A 27,464-nucleotide genomic window follows, 5' to 3' on the forward strand; every position below is an offset into this window, starting at 1 on the left:
ATACGCTATAATTTTACACAAGTTATTTATTTATTTATAGAATGAGATATACCTAAACCTTGCTACAACACTTATAGGCAGTGTACCTAATCGTAGAGTAGTGTAGTTTTTAGTAAGTCCGGTTCGTTCCACAGGGATACAACTAAATTTAACGCTATATTATATTTTAAACTATATTTGTATATAAATATATATATAAGTAGTATTATTATTATAAAAAAGGGAGTTTTACCGTTTAATGACCGGTTTGTCGATTTTATGTCTTAAGTCACAATTAAAACCTAATGTAAAATATTATATATACAAATGACTTAATTTAAAGCGTAAAGTAAATGACGATAAATAAAAGTAAGATAAATAAAAGTGCAATAATTTAAAGTACGATAAATAAAATGACGGTAATCATGATGTTTAATAAAAGTACGATGAGATATAAATTAAAGGAATTATGCTTATTTAAACTTCCGTAATCATGATGTTTGACGTGTTGATTTTAATTTATTACCATGGATTAATTGTCCTTTGTCCTGGAATATTCGATACGTCCATCTGGTTTTTGTCCATCATAGACCATCGATCATAAATATAAAGTGCGAGTGTTCTTGTCAAATTATCCTTATACCCGAAGTCAAATATTCCAACTAATTGGGGACTTAAACCGTAACAAGATCTTAATACTTTGTTTAATAATTACACCAGGATATCGACTGCGTGTAACCCAAGGTTTTAATACTTTGTTAACAATTACGCCAAGTGTCCTTGTACGTAATCCACCCCTGTTTTAATGAGTCCATTGAGATGTCCCGTTCTTATTGATTAAAAACGTTCCATATTAATTGATTTCGTTGCGAGGTTTTGACCTCTATATGAGACGTTTTTCAAAGACTGCATTCATTTTTAAAACAAACCATAACCTTTATTTCATAAATAAAGGTTTAAAAAGCTTTACGTAGATTATCAAATAATGATAATCTAAAATATCATGTTTACACACGACCATTACATAATGGTTCACAATACAAATATGTTACATCGAAATCAGTTTCTTGAATGCAGTTTTTACACAATATCATACAAACATGGACTCCAAATCTTGTCCTTATTTTAGTATGCAACAGCGGAAGCTCTTAGTATTCACCTGAGAATAAACATGCTTTAAACGTCAACAAAAATGTTGGTGAGTTATAGGTTTAACCTATATATATCAAATCGTAATAATAGACCACAAGATTTCATATTTCAATACACATCCCATACATAGAGATAAAAATCATTCATATGGTGAACACCTGGTAACCGACATTAACAAGATGCATATATAAGAATATCCCCATCATTCCGGGACACCCTTCGGATATGATATAAATTTCGAAGTACTAAAGCATCCGGTACTTTGGATGGGGTTTGTTAGGCCCAATAGATCTATCTTTAGGATTCACGTCAATTAGGGTGTCTGTTCCCTAATTCTTAGATTACCAGACTTAATAAAAAGGGGCATATTCAATTTCAATAATTCAACCATAGAATGTAATTTCACATACTTGTGTCTATTTTGTAAATCATTTATAAAACCTGCATGTACTCTCATCCCAAAAATATTAGATTTTAAAAGTGGGACTATAACTCACTTTCACAGATTTTTACTTCGTCGAGAAGTAAGACTTGGCCACTGGTTGATTCACGAACCTATAACAATATATACATATATATCAAAGTATGTTCAAAATATATTTACAACACTTTTAATATATTTTGATGTTTTAAGTTTATTAAGTCAGTTGTCCTCGTTAGTAACCTACAACTAGTTGTCCACAGTTAGATGTACAGAAATAAATCGATAAATATTATCTTGAATCAATTCACGACCCAGTGTATACGTATCTCAGTATTGATCACAACTCAAACTATATATATTTTGGAATCAACCTCAACCCTGTATAGCTAACTCCAACATTCACATATAGAGTGTCTATGGTTGTTCCAAAATATATATAGATGTGTCGACATGATAGGTCGAAACATTGTATACGTGTCTATGGTATCTCAAGATTACATAATATACAATATAAGTTGATTAAGTTATGGTTGGAATAGATTTGTTACCAATTTTCACGTAGTTAAAATGAGAAAAATTATCCAATCTTGTTTTACCCATAACTTCTTCATTTTAAATCCGTTTTGAGTGAATCAAATTGCTATGGTTTCATATTGAACTCTATTTTATGAATATAAACATAAAAAGTATAGGTTTATAGTCGAAAAAATAAGTTACAAGTCGTTTTTATAAAGGTAGTCATTTCAGTCGAAAGAACGACGTCTAGATGACCATTTTAGAAAACATACTTCCACTTTGAGTTTAACCATAATTTTTGGATATAGTTTCATGTTCTTAATAAAAATCATTTTCCCAGAATAACAACTTTTAAATCAAAGTTTATCATAGTTTTTAATTAACTAACCCAAAATAGCCCGCGGTGTTACTACGACGGCGTAAATCCGATTTTACGGTGTTTTTCGTGTTTCCAGGTTTTAAATTATTAAGTTAGCATATCATATAGAACATGTGTTTAGTTGATTTTAAAAGTCAATTTAGAAGGATTAACTTTTATTTGCGAACAAGTTTAGAATTAACTAAACTATGTTCTAGTGATTACAAGTTTAAACCTTCGAATAAGATAGCTTTATATGTATGAATAGAATGATGTTATGAACATCATTACTACCTCAAGTTCCTTGGATAAACCTACTGGAAATGAGAAAAATAGATCTAGCTTCAAAGAATCCTTGGATGGCTTGAAAGTTCTTAAAGCAGAATCATGACACGAAAACAATTTCAAGTAAGATTTCCACTCGAAATAAGATTGTTATAGTTATAGAAATTGAATTAAAGTTTGAATATGATTATTACCTTGTATTAGAAAGATAACCTACTGTAAGTAACAAAGGTTTCTTGATCTTGGATGATTACTTAGAATGGATTTAGAAAACTTGGAAGTAAACTTGCAATCTTGAGAGAGATCAATTAGATGAAGAAAATTGAAGAATGAAAGTGTTTGTAGGTGTTTTTGGTCGTTGGTGTATGGATTAGATATAAAGGATATGTAATTTTGTTTTCATGTAAATAAGTCATGAATGATTACTCATATTTTTGTAATTTTATGAGATATTTTATGCTAGTTGCCAAATGATGGTTCCCACATGTGTTAGGTGACTCACATGGGCTGCTAAAAGCTGATCATTGGAGTGTATATACCAATAGTACATACATCTAAAAGCTGTGTATTGTACGAGTACGAATACGGGTGCATACGAGTAGAATTGTTGATGAAATTGAATGACGATGTAATTGTAAGCATTTTTGTTAAGTAGAAGTATTTTGATAAGTGTCTTGAAGTCTTTAAAAAGTGTATGAATACATATTAAAACACTACATGTATAAACATTTTAACTGAGTCGTTAAGTCATCGTTAGTCGTTACATGTAAATGTTGTTTTGAAACCTTTAGGTTAACGATCTTGTTGAATGTTGTTAACCCATTATTTATTATAACAAATGAGATGTTAAATTGTTATATTATCATGATATTATGATATATAATATATCTTAGTATGATATATATACAGTTAAATGTCGTTACAACGATAATCGTTACATATATGTGTCGTTTCGAAATCATTAAGTTAGTAGTCTTATTTTTACATATGTATTTCATTGTTAATACACTTAATAATATATTTACTTATCATTTAACATAATTAACCAAGTGTATCAATATCTTAATATAATTCATATGTACCTAGTAAGACGTTGTTATAATGATAATCGTTATATATATCGTTTTCGAGTTTCTTAAATTAATAGTCTCATTTTTATATATATAACTCATTGTTAAAATACCTAAAGAGATACATACTTATAATAAAATCATGTTAACTATATATATAACCATATATATGTCATCGTATAGTTTTTAAAAGTTTTAACGTTCGTGAATCACCGGTCAACTTGGGTGGTCAATTGTCTATATGAAACCTGTTTCAATTAATCAAGTCTTAAAAAGTTTGATTGCTTAACATGTTAGAAACACTTAATCATGTAAATAACAATTTTATTTAATATATATATAAACATGGAAAAGTTCGGGTCACTACAGTACCTACCCGTTAAATAAATTTCGTCCCGAAATTTTAAGCAGTTGGAGGTGTTGACGTATCTTCTGGAAATAAATGCGGATATTTCTTCTTCATCTGATCTTCACGCTCCCAGGTGAACTCGGGTCCTCTACGAGCATTCCATCGAACCTTAACAATCGGTATCTTGTTTTGTTTAAGTCTCTAAACCTCACGATCCATTATTTCGATGGGTTCTTCAATGAATTGAAGTTTTTCATTGATTTGGATTTTGTCCAACGGAATAGTGAGATCTTCTTTAGCAAAACATTTCTTCAAATTTGAGACGTGGAAAGTGTTATGTACAGCCGCGAGTTGTTGAGGTAGCTCTAGTTGGTAAGCTACTGGTCCGACATGATCTATAATCTTGAATGGTCCAATGTACCTTGGATTTAGTTTCCCCCGTTTACCAAATCGAACAACGCCTTTCCAAGGTGAAACCTTAAGCATGACCATTTCTCCAATTTCAAACTCTATATCTTTTATTTTACTGTCCGCGTAGCTCTTTTGTCGACTCTGGGTGGTTTTCAATCTTTGTTGAATTTGGATGATTTTCTCGGTAGTTTCTTATATTATCTCCGGACCCGTAATCTATCTATCCCCCACTTCACTCCAACAAATTGGAGACCTGCACTTTCTACCATAAAGTGCTTCAAACGGCGCCATCTCAATGCTTGAATGGTAGCTGTTGTTGTAGGAAAATTCTGCTAACGGTAGATGTCGATCCCAACTGTTTCCGAAATCAATAACATAATCTCGTAGCATGTCTTCAAGCGTTTGTATCGTCCTTTCACTCTGCCCATCAGTTTGTGGATGATAGGCAGTACTCATGTCTAGACGAGTTCCCAATGCTTGCTGTAATGTCTGCCAGAATCTTGAAATAAATCTGCCATCCCTATCAGAGATAATAGAGATTGGTATTCCATGTCTGGAGATGACTTCCTTCAAATACAGTTGTGCTAACTTCTTCATCTTGTCATCTTCTCTTATTGGCAGGAAGTGTGCTGACTTGGTGAGACAATCAACTATTACCCAAATAGTATCATAACCACTTGCAGTCCTTGGAAATTTAGTAATGAAATCCATGGTAATGTTTTCCCATTTCCATTCCGGGATTTCAGGTTGTTGTAGTAGACCTGATGGTTTCTGATGTTCAGCTATGACCTTAGAACATGTCAAACATTCTCCTACATATTTTCCAATATCGGCTTTCATACCTGGCCACCAAAAATGTTTCTTAAGATCCTTGTACATCTTCCCCGTTCCAGGATGTATTGAGTATCTGGTTTTATGAGCTTCTCTAAGTACCATTTCTCTCATATCTCCAAATTTTGGTACCCAAATTCTTTCAGCCCTATACCGGGTTCTGTCTTCCCGAATATTAAGATGCTTCTCCGATCCTTTGGGTATTTCATCCTTTAAATTTCCCTCTTTTAAAACTCCTTGTTGCGCCTCCTTTATTTGAGTAGTAAGGTTAGTGTGAATCATTATATTCATAGATTTTACTCGAATGGGTTCTCTGTCCTTTCTGCTCAAGGCGTCGGCTACCACATTTGCCTTCCCCGGGTGGTAACGAATCTCAAAGTCGTAATCATTCAACAATTCAATCCACCTACGCTGCCTCATATTCAGTTGTTTCTGATTAAATATGTGTTGAAGACTTTTGTGGTCGGTATATATAATACTTTTGACCCCATATAAGTAGTGCCTCCAAGTCTTTAATGCAAAAACAACCGCGCCTAATTCCAAATCATGCGTCGTATAATTTTGCTCGTGAATCTTCAATTGTCTAGACGAATAAGCAATCACCTTCGTCTGTTGCATTAATACACAACCGAGACCTTGCTTTGATGCGTCACAATAAATCACAAAATCATCATTCCCTTCAGGCAATGACAATATAGGTGCCGTAGTTAGCTTTTTCTTCAATAATTGAAACGCCTTCTCTTATTCATCCTTCCATTCAAATTTCTTCCCTTTATGCGTTAATGCAGTTAAGGGTTTTGCTATTTTGGAGAAATCTTGGATGAATCTTCTGTAGTAACCAGCCAATCCTAAAAATTGACGTATATGCTTCGGAGTTTTTGGGGTTTCCCACTTTTCAACGGTTTCGATCTTTGCCGGGTCCACCTGGATACCTTCTTTGTTCACTATGTGACCGAGGAATTGAACTTCTTTCAACCAAAATGCACACTTTGAAAACTTAGCGTACAGTTTTTCTTTCCTCAATACTTCTAGCACTTTTCTCAAATGTTCTTCGTGCTCTTGATCATTCTTTGAGTAAATAAGTATGTCATCGATGAAAACAATGACAAACTTGTCAAGATATGGCCCACACACTCGGTTCATAAGGTCCATGAACACAGCTGGTGCGTTAGTCAATCCAAACGGCATAACCATAAACTCGTAATGACCATAACGCGTCCTAAAAGCAGTTTTTGGAATATCATCCTCCTTTACTCGCATTTGATGATATCCAGAACGTAAATCGATCTTCGAATAAACTGATGAGCCTTGTAGTTGATCAAATAAGTCGTCAATTCTCGGCAGTGGATAACGGTTTTTGATGGTAAGTTTGTTCAACTCTATGTAGTCAATACACAACCTAAATGTACCATCCTTCTTCTTGACAAACAAAACAGGAGCTCCCCATGGTGATGTGCTTGGTCGAATAAAACCACGTTCTAATAGTTCTTGCAGTTAGCTTCACAGTTCTTTCATCTTGCTGGGTGCGAGTCTATAAGGAGCACGAGCTATTGGTGCAGCTCCTGGTACAAGATCTATTTGAAATTCAACAGATCGATGTGGAGGTAGTCCCGGTAATTCTTTCGGAAATACATCGGGAAATTCTTTTGCGACGGGAACATCATTGATGCTCTTTTCTTCAGTTTGTACTTTCTCGACGTGTGCTAGAATAGCATAGCAACCTTTTCTTATTAGTTTTTGTGCCTTCAAATTACTAATAAGATGTAGCTTCATGTTGCCCTTTTCTCCGTACACCATTAAGGGTTCTCCTTCTTCTCGTACAATGCGAATTGCATTTTTATAACATACGATCTCTGCTTTCACCTTCTTCAGCCAGTCCATGCCAACTATTACATCAAAACTCCCTAACTCTACTGGTATCAAATCAATCTTAAATATTTCGCTACCCAGTTTAATTTCTCGATTCCGGCATATATTATCTGCTAAAATTAATTTACCGTTTGCTAATTCGAGTAAAAATTTACTATCTAATGGCGTCAATGGACAACTTAATTTAGCACAAAAATCTCTACTCATATAGCTTCTATCCGCACCCGAATCAAATAAAACGTAAGCAGATTTATTGTCAATAAGAAACGTACCCATAACAAGCTCCGGGTCTTCCTGTGCCTCTGTCGCATTAATATTGAAAACTCTTCCGCGGCCTTGTCCATTCGTGTTCTCCTGGTTCGGGAAATTTCTAATAATGTGGCCCGGTTTTCCACATTTATAACAAACTACATTGGCATAACTTGCTCCGACACTACTTGCTCCGCCATTACTCGTTCCGACACCATTTGTTCCTTTCGTTCTGTTAACCCCTGGTCCGTAGACCTCACACTTCGCCGCGCTATGACCATTTCTTTTACACTTGTTGCAAAATTTGGTGCAGAACCCCGAGTGATACTTTTCACACCTTTGGCATAGCTGCTTCTGATTGTTGTTGTTGTTGCAGTTGTTATTGTTGTTCGGATGATTGTTGTAGTTGCTGTTGTTGTTGTTGTTGTTGTTGTTGTTGTTGTTGTTGTTGTTGTTGTTGTTGTTGTTGTTGTTGTTGTTGTTGTTGTTGGGCTGTTTGTTGTAGTTGCGATTGATGTTGCGATTGTTGGGATAATTGTTGCGATTATTATTGTAATTGCTGTTGTTGTTGTATTGGTGATTCTTATCACCGTTTTCCTCTCACTTTCTTTTGACTTGCTTCACATTGGCCTCTTCAGCCGTCTGTTCTTTAATTCTTTCCTCAATCTGGTTCACTAGTTTGTGAGCCATTCTACATGCCTATTGTATGGAGGCGGGCTCGTGTGAACTTATATCTTCTTGGATTCTTTCCGGTAATCCTTTCACAAAAGCGTCAATCTTCTCTTCCTCATCTTCGAATGCTCCTGGACACAATAGGCACAATTCTGTGAATCGTCTTTCGTACGTGGTAATATCAAATCCTTGGGTTCGTAACCCTCTAAGTTCTGTCTTGAGCTTATTGACCTCGGTTCTGGGACGGTACTTCTCGTTCATCAAGTGCTTGAATGCTGACCACGATAGTGCGTAAGCATCATCTTGTCCCACTTGATCTAGATAGGTATTCCACCAGGTTAACGCAGAACCTGTGAAGGTATGCGCAGCGTACTTCACATTTTCCTCTTCAGTACACTTACTTATGGCAAACACCGATTCGACCTTCTCGGTCCACCGTTTCAATCCGATCGGTCCTTCGGTTCCATCAAATTCCAAAGGTTTGCAGGAAGTGAATTCTTTGTAAGTGCATCCTACACGATTTCCTGTACTGCTAGATCCAAAGTTATTGTTGGTATGTAGCGCAGCCTGTACTGCGGCTATGTTTGAAGGTAGAAAAGTACGGAATTCCTCTTCATTCATATTCACCGTGTATCGAGTAGTTGTGCCATTTCCTTCAAAATAGTCAAATGGAACAAGTTAATCATACAGAATATTAAGAGTAGTTAATAGTATTTCGTAGCATAATTTGAACTCATTTATAAAAGCTTTTTCTTCATATTAGCGTTTTATAAGTTTAAATTCGGGTAGTACCTACCCGTTAAGTTCATACTTAGTAGCTAATATACAATTCAACTACTACAATTCTATATGAAAAACTGATTATAATAATATTTCGCGTTCAAACTTTTATACAATATTTTACAAACTTACAATACCGCTTATTTTACATAAAGCATGAAATATAGCACACAATAACTTTGATACAAGATAGTTGTGAAGATAATTCTAGCTAGTACACAAGTCGTTCAGCAAAGGCAATAAAGACACGTAATTCATACGTCCAGAAACAAGTCATGCATTCTGGTTTTACTAGGACTACTTCCCATCCTTGGTCTTGTGGAACATAACGGTTATGGCCGTTGATAAGACAGCGTGTTGTAACGTCATCAAAGGGACGAGGGTTACGTAATGACCAACAGTCTCGTAATAACCTAAAAACCTCATTTCTTACCCCAATTACCGACTCCGTCACTTGTGGGAACGTTTTGTTTAATAGTTGTAGCCCGATGTTCTTTTTCTCACTTTGGTGAGAAGCGAACATTACTAACCCGTAAGCATATCATGTTTCTTTATGTTGCATATTAGCCGCTTTTTCTAAATCATGAAGTCCTATATTCGGATACATTGAGTCAAAATAATTTCTTAACCCGTTGCGTAAAATAGCATTTGGGTTCCCCGCAATATATGCGTCAAAGTAAACACATCGTAACTTATGGGTTTCCCAATGTGATATCCCCCATCTTTCAAACGAAAGTCTCTTATAAACCAAGATATTCTTGGAACGTTCTTCGAATGTCTTACAAACTAATTTCGCAGTAAATAGTTGTGCCGAAGAATTCTGACCGACTCTAGACAAGATTTCATCAATCATGTCTCCGGGTAGGTCTCTTAAAATATTGGGTTGTCTATCCATTTTGTGTTTTTATACTGTAAAATAGACAAGAGTTAGATTCATAAAAAAAAAAATACTTATTAATACAAGCAATTTTTACATATATCATAAAGCATAAGCACACTATATTACATATATTACACCACACGAATACAACTATCTTATTCCGACTCGCTCGTTTCTTCTTCTTCGGTTTTGGTTCGTTTTGCCAAGTTTCTAGGGATATATGATGTTCCCCTAATACGAGCTGTCGTTTTCCACAATGGTTTAGAAAAACCTGGTGGTTTAGAGGTTCCCGGGTCATTGTTACAACTTAAGGGCTTCGGGGGTTGACGATACATATAAAGTTCATCGGGGTTGGAATTAGATTTCTCTATTTTTATACCCTTTCCCTTATTATTTTCTTTTGCCTTTTTAAATTCAGTTAGGGTAATTTCTATAACATCATCGGAATTCTCGTCGGAATCCGATTCATCGAAGAATTGGTAATCCTCCCAATATTTTGCTTCCTTGGTGGAAACACCATTGACCATAATTAACCTTGGTCGGTTGGTTGAGGATTTTCTTTTACTTAACCATTTTATTATTTCCCCCACCGGTTCTATTTCCTCCTCCGGTTCCTCCTCTTCCGATTCTGATTCTTCTTCCAGTTCTGATTCTTCTTCCGGTTCTTCTTCGGGAACTTGTGAATCAGTCCAATATATATTCGACTCTTCATTATTATTAGGTGAGTCAATGGGATTTGTGCTAGAGTTAGAAATCTATCACACAATATCAAACATGTTAAGAGATTAATATATCACATAATATATACATGTTAATAATATATAGTTTCCAACAAAAATGTTAAGCAATCATTTTTAAAGAAAACACGGTCGAAGTCCAGACTCACTAATGCATCCTAACAAACTCGATAAGACACACTAATGCAAATTTTCTGGTTCTCTAAGACCAACGCTCGGATACCAACTGAAATGTCCCGTTCTTATTGATTAAAAACGTTCCATATTAATTGATTTCGTTGCGAGGTTTTGACCTCTATATGAGACGTTTTTCAAAGACTGCATTCATTTTTAAAACAAACCATAACCTTTATTTCATGAATAAAGGTTTAAAAAGCTTTACGTAGATTATCAAATAATGATAATCTAAAATATCCTGTTTACACACGACCATTACATAATGGTTTACAATACAAATATGTTACATCAAAATCAGTTTCTTGAATGCAGTTTTTACACAATATCATACAAACATGGACTCCAAATCTTGTCCTTATTTTAGTATGCAACAGCGGAAGCTCTTAGTATTCACCTGAGAATAAACATGCTTTAAACGTCAACAAAAATGTTGGTGAGTTATAGGTTTAACCTATATATATCAAATCGTAACAATAGACCACAAGATTTCATATTTCAATACACATCCCATACATAGAGATAAAAATCATTCATATGGTGAACACCTGGTAACCGACATTAACAAGATGCATATATAAGAATATCCCCATCATTCCAGGACACCCTTCGGATATGATATAAATTTTGAAGTACTAAAGCATCCGGTACTTTAGATGGGGTTTGTTAGGCCCAATAGATCTATCTTTAGGATTCGCGTCAATTAGGGTGTCTGTTCCCTAATTCTTAGATTACCAGACTTAATAAAAAGGGGCATATTCGATTTCGATAATTCAACCATAGAATGTAATTTCACGTACTTGTGTCTATTTTGTAGATCATTTATAAAACCTGCATGTACTCTCATCCCAAAAATATTAGATTTTAAAAGTGGGACTATAACTCACTTTCACAGATTTTTACTTCGTCGAGAAGTAAGACTTGGCCACTGGTTGATTCACGAACCTATAACAATATATACATATATATCAAAGTATGTTCAAAATATATTTACAACACTTTTAATATATTTTGATGTTTTAAGTTTATTAAGTCAGCTGTCCTCGTTAGTAACCAACAACTAGTTGCCCACAGTTAGATGTACAGAAATAAATCGATAAATATTATCTTGAATCAATCCACGACCCAGTGTATACGTATCTCAGTATTGATCACAACTCAAACTATATATATTTTGGAATCAACCTCAACCCTGTATAGCTAACGCCAACATTCACATATAGAGTGTCTATGGTTGTTTCGAAATATATATAGATGTGTCAACATGATAGGTCGAAACATTGTATACGTGTCTATGGCATCTCAAGATTACATAATATACAATACAAGTTGATTAAGTTATGGTTGGAATAGATTTGTTACCAATTTTCACGCAGCTAAAATGAACGACGTCTAGATGACCATTTTAGAAAACATACTTCCACTTTGAGTTTAACCATAATTTTTGGATATAGTTTCGTGTTCATAATAAAAATCATTTTCCCAGAATAACAACTTTTAAATGAAAGTTTATCATAGTTTTTAATTAACTAACCCAATACAGCCCGCGGTGTTACTACGACGGCGTATATCCGGTTTTACGGTGTTTTTCGTGTTTCCAAGTTTTAAATCATTAAGTTAGCATATCATATAGAACATGTGTTTAGTTGATTTTAAAAGTCAATTTAGAAGGATTAACTTTTATTTGCGAACAAGTTTAGAATTAACTAAACTATGTTCTAGTGATTACAAGTTTAAACCTTCGAATAAGATAGCTTTATATGTATGAATAGAATGATGTTATGAACATCATTACTACCTCAAGTTCCTTGGATAAACCTACTGGAAATGAGAAAAATAGATCAAGCTTCAAAGGATCCTTGGATGGATTGAAAGTTCTTGAAGCAGAATCATGACACGAAAACAATTTCAAGTAAGATTTCCACTCGAAATAAGATTGTTATAGTTATAGAAATTGAATTAAAGTTTGAATATGATTATTATCTTGTATTAGAAAGATAACCTACTGTAAGTAACAAAGGTTTCTTTGTAACGACCCGGAAATTTCCGACCAAATTTAAACTCTAATCTCTATATGGTTCTGACACGATAAGCAAAAACCCTAAAGTTGACCCGCACTTTTTCGATCGTTCTATACTTATAAGATTAATATTTACATAAATTAAACCTTACCAACATGATAAGCAATCCAAATTGTTGAGACTTATGTTTTCGAAAAGAGTTTTACACAACGTTTGACCGTCTAGTTTGACCGATGATATCACGAACTATACAATATATGATAATTATACGTTTGTGTATATATATGTATATATACATATTTAACATGATCTAAGAATGTTTTAATATCTCATTTTGTATTAATAACAATAAGTTATAAGTATATTTTGAAAGTACTAAATTAAGTTTTCAAAACGATAACCATACGTAACGTTATTTGACTTAAATACTTATGACCTATAATGTTTATACATATATCGTATAAGTAATGTATTTAATCACTTTTAAAGACTTAAATACATAAAACAATATAAGTATATTTACAAAAGATAGCTATATTTGAATCCTCGTTCCGTTTTCTCAAAGATTTCTATACGTATACCTAGGGTATATGTACCCGTATCATACGCAGCTTCTAGATGTATTTACTATTGGTATATACCAATAAAAATCTGCTCCTTAGCAGCCTTAAATGATTAAGAAACATGTGGAACCAACCATTTGTCAAGTAGCATGAATTATTTAGCAAGAAAACAAAGTTAGGTATTTTTTTTTTCCTTTATAACCTAAAAACGTTTTTATGCATGCACACCATTTCTTCACCCCATTTTCTTATACTTACACTTCCATTTCTCTCTCAAAATACTCTTAACTTCATACTTGATCATCTCCAAGCATTTTCCCCATCATTTAGCTTCAAAAACCTTACTTAAACACCATAAGAAAACCATACAAAAACACTTCAAGAAATCCTTCCAAGAACACAAACTTACTTCCAATCTTTCATCCAATTCCATCACCCTTTTGGTTCTAGCTTTTTACTCCTCTTTTACAGAAACCTTGTCCAAGGAACTTGAGGTAGTATCTATGTTCATAACCTTATTCGATTCATATATATATAGCTATCATATTTTGTGGTATACAATTTTAACAACAAGAACATAGTTTGAAAGTTTTCAAACTTGTTTGCAAACTAAATATATCCTTCTAACTTAACTTTTAAAATACTTCAAGACCTGTAATATAACTTAAATATATGCTAACTTAACAAGTTATAACTTGGTTTTTCAAAGAATATCTTAAAAACTGTTTTTACGACGTCGGAGTGTAACCGGGGACTGTTTTGGGTTGGATAATTAAAAACTATCTTAAACTTTGAATTGGAGGTTTATGTTCTGGAAAAATGATTTTTACTATAAATATGTTAACACATAGAAATTTCATGATTTAATTCAAAGTATAAGTATTTTTAGAAAAATGGTCATTAAGTGTTATTTTTTTGTAACAAAAATGTTTAACTTCATAAGTTTCACTAAATTTTCACCTATGCCGTGTGATTTTGAATACAAACCAAGGTATTTTCAGTTCATAGTCTTAAAGAGGGACTCGATCCAAGGAGATGGCAAGTTGAATCAACGAAAACGGATTTGTAACGAAGAAACTATGACCGAAACAAAATTGGTTATCCTAGACTTGTTTAACTTCGGGATTAATTGGGAAAAATTAAATAAATCACATATTTCTAAGATAACATGATATTTTATATATATGTACTTATAATTCAATTTTATATGGTTCAGGATCACCCGTAAACAACACGAGAAGATTAATCATAAGATCCCATGTTTGTACGCAACACGTCATTTGACAACACCGGTACTTTATGTACGCAACACGTCATTTGACAACACCGGTACCGTGGGTCAAGATTAATCTCGACCAATACATATACGATGGGGTTTTATTTATTTCGTTGGGGGTTTTATTTATTTCATTGCGGGTATATTAAACATCTAAAAATGAACCATTAAAATTGAATTACTAACAACAAGCTGCTAACTACGGACTAAGGAATTATTCAAAGTATTAAAAGTATAACAAGTATATATATGTGACGTTTGTTTAAAAAGAAAAGGTATTGATATATTATATATGGATAGGTTCGTGATATCAACCGGAGACCAAGTCAAATTATATATATCTTCAAGACGAAAGTGAGTATATAGTCCCACTTTTAAACTCTAAATATTTCGGGATGAGAATACATGTATTTTATGTTTTACGTTATGGACACAAGTAACTGAAAAATATATTCTACGTTGAGTTGTACCACTGGCATACTTCCCTGTAGCTTGGTAACTAATATTTACAGCGGTATTGTAAACGCGAATCCTGTTGATAGATCTATCGGGCCTGACAACCCCAACCGGACTGGACGACCAGTATTCAACGGTTGCACAGTACTTCGTTTCGTGACTACACTTGGTACAGTGTAGTAAGATTTCATATTAAAGGGAATATGCGACGTGATTAATTGTTAAGTATGGTTACCAAGTGCTCAACCACTTAGAATATTTTTATTAAAATGTTTATATATGAAATCTTGTGGTCTATATTTATATCGCTGTCGACATTAAACCTATATCTCACCAACTTTATGTTGACATTTTAAAGCATGTTACTCTCAGGTATGAATTAAGTCTTCCGCTGGGCATTATCTCGTACTAAGGATACTACTTGAGGCCATTAAGGACTTATATCATAAGGCGTTGCATTCGAGTCATTGAAGTTCATAGAGACTATTATTAAGTAAATGGCAGTTTAGGTCATTTGAATATTATGAAATGTCAGGCGAATATGTCAATTATGGATGTAACTATAGATTGTCTTTTAAGAATAAATGCAACGTTTGTAAGATGTATCATATAGAGGGCAAGTACCTCGCAATGTTATCAACTATTGTAATTCGTTTGTAATCAATATGGACAACGTCCGGATGATTAGTTTCGGATCCTTTCATTCTTGATGTTGGATGATTACTTAGAATGGATTTAGAAAACTTGGAAGTAAACTTGCAATATTGGAAGTATTCTTGATTTTATGAAACTAGAACTTTTGGAATTTATGAAGAACACTTAGAACTTGAAGATAGAACTTGAGAGAGATCAATTAGATGAAGAAAATTGAAGAATGAAAGTGTTTGTAGGTGTTTTTGGTCGTTGGTGTATGGATTAGATATAAAGGATATGTAATTTTGTTTTCATGTAAATAAGTCATGAATGATTACTCATATTTTTGTAATTTTATGAGATATTTTATGCTAGTTACCAAATGATGGTTCCCACATGTGTTAGGTGACTCACATGGGCTGCTAAGAGCTGATCATTGGAGTGTATATACCAATAGTACATACATCTAAAAGCTGTGTATTGTACGAGTACGAATACGGGTGCATACGAGTAGAATTGTTGATGAAACTGAACGAGGATGTAATTGTAAGCATTTTTGTTAAGTAGAAGTATTTTGATAAGTGTCTTGAAGTCTTTAAAAAGTGTATGAATACATATTAAAACACTACATGTATATACATTTTAACTGAGTCGTTAAGTCATCGTTAGTCGTTACATGTAAATGTTGTTTTGAAACCTTTAGGTTAACGATCTTGTTGAATGTTGTTAACCCATTATTTATTATAACAAATGAGATGTTAAATTGTTATATTATCATGATATTATGTTATATAATATATCTTAGTATGATATATATACAGTTAAATGTCGTTACAACGATAATCGTTACATATATGTCTCGTTTCGAAATCATTAAGTTAGTAGTCTTATTTTTACATATGTATTTCATTGTTAATACACTTAATAATATATTTACTTATAATTTAACATAATTAACCAAGTGTATCAATATCTTAATATGATTCATATGTACCTAGTAAGACGTTGTTATAATGATAATCGTTATATATATCGTTTTCGAGTTTCTTAAATTAATAGTCTCATTTTTAGGTATATAACTCATTGTTAAAATACCTAATGAGATACATACTTATAATAAAATCATGTTAACTATATATATAACCATATATATGTCATCGTATAGTTTTTACAAGTTTTAACGTTCGTGAATCACCGGTCAACTTGGGTGGTCAATTGTCTATATGAAACCTATTTCAATTAATCAAGTCTTAAAAAGTTTTATTGCTTAACATGTTGGAAACACTTAATCATGTAAATAACAATTTCATTTAATATATATATAAACATGGAAAAGTTCGGGTCACTACATCCATTAACTATTAATCCATTCCCGTATCCGGTTAAATGAACGATTATTAGTATTTATAAATATCCCGCCCATCGTGTCTGATTGAGTATATATGGTAATTTATAGATACGTCAAATTGTAAATCTCTATATTAAATTAACGAACTATCATTCAGTTAAACAAATATAAAGCCCATTAATAGCCCATAGTCCAATTTTCACAAGTGTCGGTCTTTTGTCCAAACCCCAATTATGGTACAAAGCCCAATAACCCCGTCTTAATATTTAGTCCAACATCACGATTACTTCGGCTTAAATAAGCATAATAATAACTTAGCTACGAGACATTAATTTAAAAATGTTGAACATTACTTACAATGATTATTAATCGCGTAGTGTTACACGGACAGAATTTTGACTTACAAACTTAAAACATTCGCCACTACAAACTTATTATTATTATCTTAATATTAAAATTATAATTCTAATATATATATATATATATATATATATATATATATATATATATATATATATATATATATATATATATATATATATATATATATATATATATATATATATATATATATATATATATATATATATATATATATTTGAGAGAGACAGAGAGTTGTGATGGATATGGTGTACATTCGTGGTCATGCGATCGCATGGCCCTCTGTAACAGCTCATAATGATTCCAAAAACGTGGGCGGCTTGATTTATTTATTATATAATATAATATATATAATTATATATATATTATATAATATTCTTGTGCATCGTTGACTTGTAATTTTAGCTCCGTTGCATCGCGCGTTGATAGTTGGTTCATGTCGCGGTTTCGGATTTTCGAACGTCCTTTCGTATGATTTAATATCTTGTACTTTGCGTTTCACGGTTCGTACTCTTGTAATTTTAGACGTTTCTTATCAATAATTTGAACCACTTGGATTGTACTTTGTACTTTTTAGCTTTTTGGTCATTTGCATCTTCAAATCGTCGATTCTGTCTTTTGTCTTCACCTTTTATTATTTAAACGAATATCACTTGTAAATAGAACAACTGCAACTAAAAGCTTGTCTTTCTTGAAGGATAATGCTATGAAATATGTGTTCGTTTTTAGCATTATCAATATTAAATTGTGAACTATATGCTATTGATGTTGCTAGCTTATTGTGAATTGCGGATATTAGTTTTATGCAAGATGTTTGCATGGTTGTTGAATTGCTAGTGTATAGACCAGTCCTAATCCATCCGGACGAAGTCCATATCGATTATAAACGATTCACAACAGTTGATTACATCGCGAGGTGCTTGACCTCTATATGATACATTTTACAAACATTGCATTCGTTTTTAAAAGACAAACTTTCATTTACATTGAAAGTTGACGGCATGCATACTATTTCGTAATATATCCATCTATAATTGAATTAATAATAATCTTTATGAACTCGACGACTCAAATGCAATGTCTTTTGAAATATGTCATGAATGACTCCAAGTAATATCTCTAAGATGAGTAAATGCACAGCGGAAGATTTCTTTCGTACCTGAGAATAAACATGCTTTAAAGTGTCAACCAAAAGGTTGGTGAGTTCATTAGTTTATCATAAATATTCATTTCCATCATTTTAATAGACCACAAGAATTTCATTTCCAGTTCTCATAAATATACGTCCCATGCATAGAGACAAAAATCATTCATATGGATTGAACACCTGGTAATCGACATTAACAAGATGCATATAAGAATATCCCCTATCATTTCGGGAAATCCTTCGAACATGATAAAACAACATCAAAGTACTAAAGCATCCGGTACTTTGGATGGGGTTCGTTAGGCCCAATAGATCTATCTTTAGGATTCGCGTCAATTAGTAAATCGGTTTACTAATTCTTAGGTTACCAAGCAAAAGGGGCATATTCGGCTTAGATCATTCAACCATATAATGTAGTTTCGATTACTTGTGTCTATTTCGTAAAACATTTATAAAAGCACATGTATTCTCAGTCCCAAAAATATATATTGCAAAAGCATTTAAAAAGGGAGTAATGAAACTCACCATACTGTATTTTGTAGTAAAAATACATAGGACGACATTGAACAAGTATAGGGTTTGCCTCGGATTCACGAACCTATATCATTTATATATATTAACAGGTATAATGGTAATCGAACAAATTTATATATTATTAGTAATCTACACGTTATTTTTGCAACTTATGTGTTTCGTTAATAACTTAATTAATTCTATTTATTTTTTTATACTTTGGATTAAAAAAAATATCGATGTAGTTATGAAATATATTTTTCTTATATATATAATATTTATTTAGTAAATTAATAATAATAATTTTAATAGTGATAATGAAAATAAGAATTTTGATAATAATAATAATAATAGTTGTTTTATTTGTAGTAATAATAATAATACTACTGATAATAATAACTACGAATATACAATTTTTCTACTAATGATATTAATGATAATAAGTTTAATAATAATAATAATACTAAATATCATATAGATAATATTAATAATTATAATAATAATACTTGTTTTATTAATAATAATAATAATAATATTAATAGTACTTAGTGATATTAATTAGTAATAACAAAAATTATATTAATATTAATCCTTTTTTTTATATTAACCTAATTGGCAACAATTATTAATAATAATAACAATTACAATAACAATAATAATAATAATAATAATAATAATAATAATAATAATTATAATAATAATAATAATAATAATAATTATAATAATAATAATAATAATAATAATAATAATAATAATAATAATAATAATAATAACAACAATAACAATAATAATAATAACAAAAAGAACTACCTTATAAGCCCAATTAAAAAGAATTTGCACCACGCAGGGATTGAACCCGAGACCTCCCGGTTACCCGTCAACAGCTTACACCACTCGTTTGAATCAGTTTTTCTGATTTTATCTCAACTCAAAATTTTATAACCCTCTTTTTCTGTTTCCTTTTTCTTTCTTCTTCCTCACACTAAATTCAATCGAATAAGCACCCTTTTAATCTTACAAATACTTTTTAAATCGAATTTAGGACTTGGGTTTTAAAACAGAAACACTTTTATCTGAGTAACTGAATTAAACAGAAACCAAATTAAAAGAAAAATAAATGAAACAAAAATAAAGCTGCTGTTTCGACGTAATTAAAAGAAGAACACCAAATCGATTGACCAGAGATCAATACTAATAAGGGAATTTAATCCCAAATTTAAGACCTTCAATGTGAAACTAAAACAACCACGATGATTGAATTTAATTTCCATAACAGAAAAATATTAAACGGCTGAGTGGTGACTCCATATGAACTCAAAAGGTGATTCATCGATTTAGACTATTTCAGCTTTCGATCAAAACATGAATTATATTGAAAATGACTCCTTGAAACTATATGAGCAATCAATTTAAATAGAACTATCAAAACAGTTTCTAATTTCGCGAAGAACAGATGTTTTGACTTTTTAAAATTTAATTTGACTCACAAAAGTAAGAATCAATACGATGAATTGAGGGTTGTAAATTTTCAGAGAGCTTGAGTAAAAGATTTCTAACAACACTACATTAATAATTTTTGAAATTGATTGAAAAATCGGGCTTTTTGGAAATCAACCCAAGAACAGGGCAGTCGTCATTTTCTCTTCACTTTTCTACCAATTTCAGTTTAATTAAATGCTGTTGAAGGTTTAGTATAATTGTTAGAGGTCGTGGAGGGTCTAATGCTGTAGTTAACAGTTGGAATCGATCATCATATATCAATTTATGGATTTGACAGAATAATGGAGTCAGAAAGGAAAAAAAAACTGATAATGACTTGCAACGGCTTTTGTTTGGGCTTGTGATCGAATTTTGATGCTGTATTCAGCCTTAGAGACACAAAACAAATTTTAGTACCTTATGATAGATACTTGCAACAGAATTTTATTCCTTTTTGTTTTTATTTAATTAAATAATTAATATTAATAATTAATAAATATATTAATAATAATAATAATAATAATAATAATAATAATAATAATAATAATAATAATAATAATAGCTATATCAAAATAATACTTAATAACAATAAGTAAAATGATAAGAGTAATAAAAAGGATGATAATAATAATTTTAAACAGAAATGGAGATTTTTAGTAACAATAATACGTAATCATAATAATAATTAAAATTATAGTTTTAATCATTCTTATAATCAGATTTATATTAAACATCCTTATTTTGATATTCACAAATCTCTTAATTATAATTATAACAATAATAATAATATTAATAATACCAATGTTGATATTAATAATAATAGTAATAATGAGAGTAATAGTAATTATATCAATTATATTTTACTTGCAATTCAATATATTAATATTACATGTTATTGATTGTGTAATATATAAAATGACATATATTGAATATTTATTACACATACATATAAATCTAATAATAATTATATATTCAAATCATATATATTTATTTTGTTACTTTAATTACAACTTATTTATTTTATATTTTATTTTACAAATTAAATTCTAATGTTTCAATTACATTTTATTACTTCAATTTATTATATAAACTTATATTTATAGGTATATATATACATATTTACTTACAAATAATTGTTCGTGAATTGTCGGAGACAATCAAAGGTCACATGCATTCATAAAGAATCGTTCAAACATTTTGGAACTCGGTTTAAGAGACTTTTCTTATCGTGTCGAGATCATTTAGAGATTAAGTTTAAATTTGGTCGGAAATTACCGGATCGTCACAGTACCTACCCGTTAAAGAAATTTCGTCCCGAAATTTGAGTGAGGTCGTCATGGTTAACGATAATAATGTTTTCATGACGAATAGAAGTTGATAAATAGATTATTATTACCATTGAGTAATAAGGATAAAACAATTCGATTATTCGAAAAGTACGAGTGAAGCTATCACAAAAGAGTGAAATGAGTAAATGCACGTTTGACTTAACCGGTGACGTAGTCTCGGTGGATTTTCCAGAATTCAGGGAATTTAAAGGAAATCTAGTAATAAGATTTAGTTCTTCGGCGAATAAGGAAATTAAGATCTCTATAATTTAAATACGGTGATCTGCCTCGATTACTCTGTTTGATATTTCCATTATAAATTAAACTTTTTCCGTTCCATTATTTTCCCCATTCCTATACTTTATTTCTTAATTCATACATCCAAAAGATTGTGAAAATGCATAATCCCATTCTAATCCTTGATATTTTCCTAATTATCATTTCTGTCATCCTTATTTTCAATCTTCCACCCGAAAAATCTGTTTACTTCTACTATTACCTTGGGATGATAATATTCTTAATTATATCGTGTCTTTATATTGCTATTAGTATTAATATCCACGGTTTGTAATCTCCGTGTTGTTATTGGGTTTTATATTTTCTCTTATATTTTGGAGCTCTTTTGCCTTTTTATTCTCTTCTCGACCTCTAGTAAAGCGAGTAATAGTCCAACATTCGTAAGTATGGAGTTTCGAATGAACTTAATGTTCTAAACGAGAAAGAACGTAATAGCACGATTTGATTTGTCAAATTACCAGAATCACTGAGAATAGAACTATCAAGATTATATTTTCTTGATATGTTCAGAAGTTAATCAGAATGAAAGAGTTATGTAACATGACACATGATGACGTTATAATATGTGAATCATCATGTTCCATTTAGAAACTCAGCATGACTTACTGTAATATAATCACGTTGATCAAGTGTCATTATATTATACCAACTCATGCATCAGTTCCCAACATTACTTCAATAACATTCATATTTTAAGCTCGAAAGTTTACAGAATACAGAAACTAACGGTTTGTATATGATATAATACTGATAGCATGAAGAGATTAATGACTTCAGATAAGAATAGTTATAAAATTATCTTCAGAAATATGGAGGATATTTATAATGAAAGATACGATGATAACTTGGAATTTCTAATATCGAAGGATGGTGAAGAAAATTTGTCCGTAAAAGTGTAGAGTCAGGAGCATGGTATTCGTTAATGACTTCAGTAGATACTGGACCATTTGGATACTTTGAAGCAGGTTTAGACTTTGTGATTTGTCCATAGCCTCCTTCATGGTTTGCTCAATCAGTTTTCAGTTTCAAACTTTTTCTGAGCTTTGCCAACATACAATTCTTTATCATCAACTTTTGGCTGTTGAGGTCATTTACAATTTTTGTTGCTTCATTCAACTTTTCAAAATTCAGAGTATTAATTCGCAGACTAGGTGCTTTTCAGAATTTCAGAATGGAAGATCATAGTTCCTTTCGTAGGTATCGTGTGGTTGGAGCATCCTCTCGATTGAGGTGTTTTCAAGAATCATGAAATGTTTGAACGCAGATTGTAATCGTCAAGATACAAATGAGGTTTAAGATGAAATCAAGTGGCAAACTTGAAGAATTGTTTAGTTTCATATATTATAATCAATATTTTAATTCATTTTAATTGTCCAATGTTATTAGTCCACAGTCGATAGTCCACAGTTAACAGTCCAATAATTCATATATAGTTTAATATATAATATTCGAATTAATTAATACGTATCATGACCCGTGTACATGTCTCAGACTCGATCACCACTCAAAGTATATATATTATTTGAGAATCAACCTCAACCCTGTATAGAGAACTCGATCATTACTGCATATAGAGTGTCTATGGTGATTCCAAATAATATATATAGATGTGCTGATATGATATGTCAAAACCTTGTATACGTGTCCCGATATTTAAAGTGCGTAAAATAATTACAGAAATTAAATGATGATAAATAAAGTGCGTAAAGTAAATAACAGAAATTAAATGACGATAAATAAAATTGCGAGAATATAAATTGCGATAAATAAACTGTGATAAATAAATTGCTATAATTAAATTACGATAAATAAATTGCGATGAAATAAAATGTAATACGGAATTAACAATTAGCTAGGAACAGTTAGCTAGGATCTTGTTAGCGTGGTTTCTTAACAAAATTTCATATTGTTAATTAGTCTGTTTCTAATCAATTTTTATTGTGTCCATTATTTCTTCATTTTGCCACTTGTTGGATTATGATAGGTTAAAATCCAAATCTGAAATTGAATTTGAATGAAAATAGTTATTCTTTGGTGAACGGATACGTATATCGGTGGTTGTAAATAGGATAGTAAATGATCGTTGAATCAAATTCGAAGAATGTACAGTGTAACTTATTAATGTGAAATCTAAATATTCCTCGGGTATTACCTACCCGTTAAAATTTTTCACCATTAACAGTTTGTACAAAAGAATTTTTAATTACAATCTTTATGAAAACATATATACATATATATTTTCTTTAGATGTAATTATGGATTTAATGAGTTAATATAACATTAAACTCATTTGCTTTTCGGTTAGAATTAGAGTACATAATCTCTAAAACATTAGAGGTTACATAATCATCATGTCGAATGAAGATAAATAATGTAGAACGATACGTAGATTGATGATTATAATCGATATAAAGAATGAGATATTGAGGCGTGTGTTATTGATGGTACGGGTGCTGTTACTGATGGTACAGTTAGTGCCGGTGATGTTGCTGAAGCTGGTATGTTTTGCACCATATTTTCCGAGGCTACAACTCGGGTGCGAAGCTCGTTGACTTCTTCGATTACTCCGGGATGATTTTCGGTAAGAACGAGCGAATGAATAAGGTTTAGAATCTGAGATAGTATGTAATCATGACGAAATACTCTAGAAATGAGAGAGAAAATGGTGTCTCGAACAGGTTTGCCGGTAAACGCTTCAGGTTCATTGTCAATAGGTGAATTCGATTGGTGGAAGGGATCGCCTTCTTCGCGTCTCCATTGATTAAGTCGACTACGAACCCATCAGATGAATTAGGGATGGCTGATTGATTGATTCATTCTGGTGACACCGCTTTCGGAGCTTAGGTGAATATCCATGTCGGAATAGCTGTCGGAATAACTATCGGAATAGCTATCGAAATCTAAGGGACTCAAACTGGTTGAGGGATTTATCTCGTACAATCAGATGAAGAATTTTCGCTAAGAAATAGATTATAGGATGTAGATTAGTACCCTGCAATACATAATTTACATATGCATATATAATACTAAAATTCCATAAGTTACGGAGGAATCTACGGAAGCTGTCAGGAAAAAGTAACAATAATAGATACGCTAAGATATGAATTTTGTATATACACTATGCATGCAATCAATGCAATAAGATGTGTCTAGACTAAGAATGATAAGCAGGTAATTTTTGACACGAAATGATAAGCAAAACTTTTGACATGCAGGCACGGTCGAAGTCCAGACTCACTAATGTATCTAAACAACTATCAGTTAGACACACTAATGTAAGGCCTGGTTCGCTAAGACCACCGCTCTGATACCAACTGTAGAGACCCGTCCATATCGATTATAAATGATTCACAACAGTTGATTACATCGCGAGGTACTTGACCTCTATATGATACATTTTACAAACATTGCATTCATTTTTAAAAGACAAACTTTCATTTACATTGAAAGTTGACGGCATGCATACTCTTTCGTAATATATCCATCTATAATTGACTTAATAATAATCTTGATGAACTCGACAACTCGAATGCAACGTCTTTTGAAATATGTCATGAATGACTCCAAGTAATATCTCTAAGATGAGTAAATGCACAGTGGAAGATTTCTTTTGTACCTGAGAATAAACATGCTTTAAAGTGTCAACCAAAAGGTTGGTGAGTTCATTAGTTTATCATAAATATTCATTTCCATCATTTTAATAGACCACAAGAATTTCATTTCCAGTTCTCATAAATATACGTCCCATGCATAGAGACAAAAATCATTCATATGGATTGAACACCTGGTAACCGACATTAACAAGATGCATATAAGAATATCCCCTATCATTCCGGGAAATCCTTCGGACATGATAAAACAACATCGAAGTACTAAAGCATTCGGTACTTTGGATGGGGTTCGTTAGGCCCAATAGATCTATCTTTAGGATTCGCGTCAATTACTAGATCGGTTTACTAATTCTTAGATTACCAAGCAAAAGGGGCATATTCGGCTTCGATCATTCAACCATATAATGTAGTTTCGATTACTTGTGTCTATTTCGTAAAACATTTATAAAAGCGCATGTATTCTCAGTCCCAAAAATATATATTGCAAAAGCATTTAAAAAGGGAGTAATGAAACTCACTATACTGTATTTTGTAGTAAAAATACATAGGACGACATTGAACAAGTATAGGGTTTGCCTCGGATTCACAAACCTATATCATTTATATATATTAACACGTATAATGATAATCGAACAAATTTATATATTATTAGTAATTTACTCGTTATTTTAGCAACTTATGAGTTTCGTTAATAACTTAATTAATTCTATTTATTTTATATACTTTAGATAAAAAAAATATCTATGTAGTTATGAAATATATTTTTCTTATATATATAATATTTATTTAGTAAATTAATAATAATACTTTTAATAGTGATAATGAAAATAAGAATTTTGATAATAATAATAATAATAGCCGTTTTGTTTGTAGTTGTCAAAACCCGTCCTAAATCATAAGGACAAATATAATAACATATGATTTCATCGCGAGGTATTGACCTCTATATGCGACATTTTTAAAGAAAACTGCATTCATTTTTACAATACAAACCATAACTTTTATTAAAATACAAGATTTAAACAACATAATAATGATTACCGTTTAGCGATAATATTAGCCTTACAAACATTACATGTGATGATAACAATACGATTTCCAACATATTTTACATTACAAATCCTCCGATATGCAGTTTTATTTTTGACACAAATATGCATACTCCAGATCTTGCTTAAATTCAACATGATGCAGCAGAAGCTTTTAGTTATCACCTGAGAATAAACATGCTTAAAACGTCAACATAAAGTTGGTGAGATATAGGTTTAATGCCGGCAGCGTTATATATATAGACCACAAGATTTCATATATAAACGTTTTAATAAAAATATTCTAAGTTGTTGAGAACTTGATAACCATACTTAACATTTAATCAACGTCACATATTTCCTTTATTATGAAATCTTACTATACTGTACCAAGTGTAGTCACCAAAATGATGTACTGTGCAACCGTTGAATACTGGTCGTCCAGTTCGGTTAGGGTTGTCAGGCCCGATAGATCTATCAATGGGATTCGCGTTTACAATACCTCATGTAAATAGTAGTTACCAAGTTACAGGGAAGTATGCCAGTGGTACAACTCTACGTAGAATATATATTTTTAATCACTTGTGTCCATAACGTAAATTATAAAATGCATGTATTCTCATCCCTAAATATTTAGAGTTTAAAAG

The sequence above is a fragment of the Rutidosis leptorrhynchoides genome, chromosome 2 (genome assembly GCF_046630445.1).
Source record: "Rutidosis leptorrhynchoides isolate AG116_Rl617_1_P2 chromosome 2, CSIRO_AGI_Rlap_v1, whole genome shotgun sequence".
Lineage (NCBI taxonomy): Eukaryota > Viridiplantae > Streptophyta > Magnoliopsida > Asterales > Asteraceae > Rutidosis > Rutidosis leptorrhynchoides.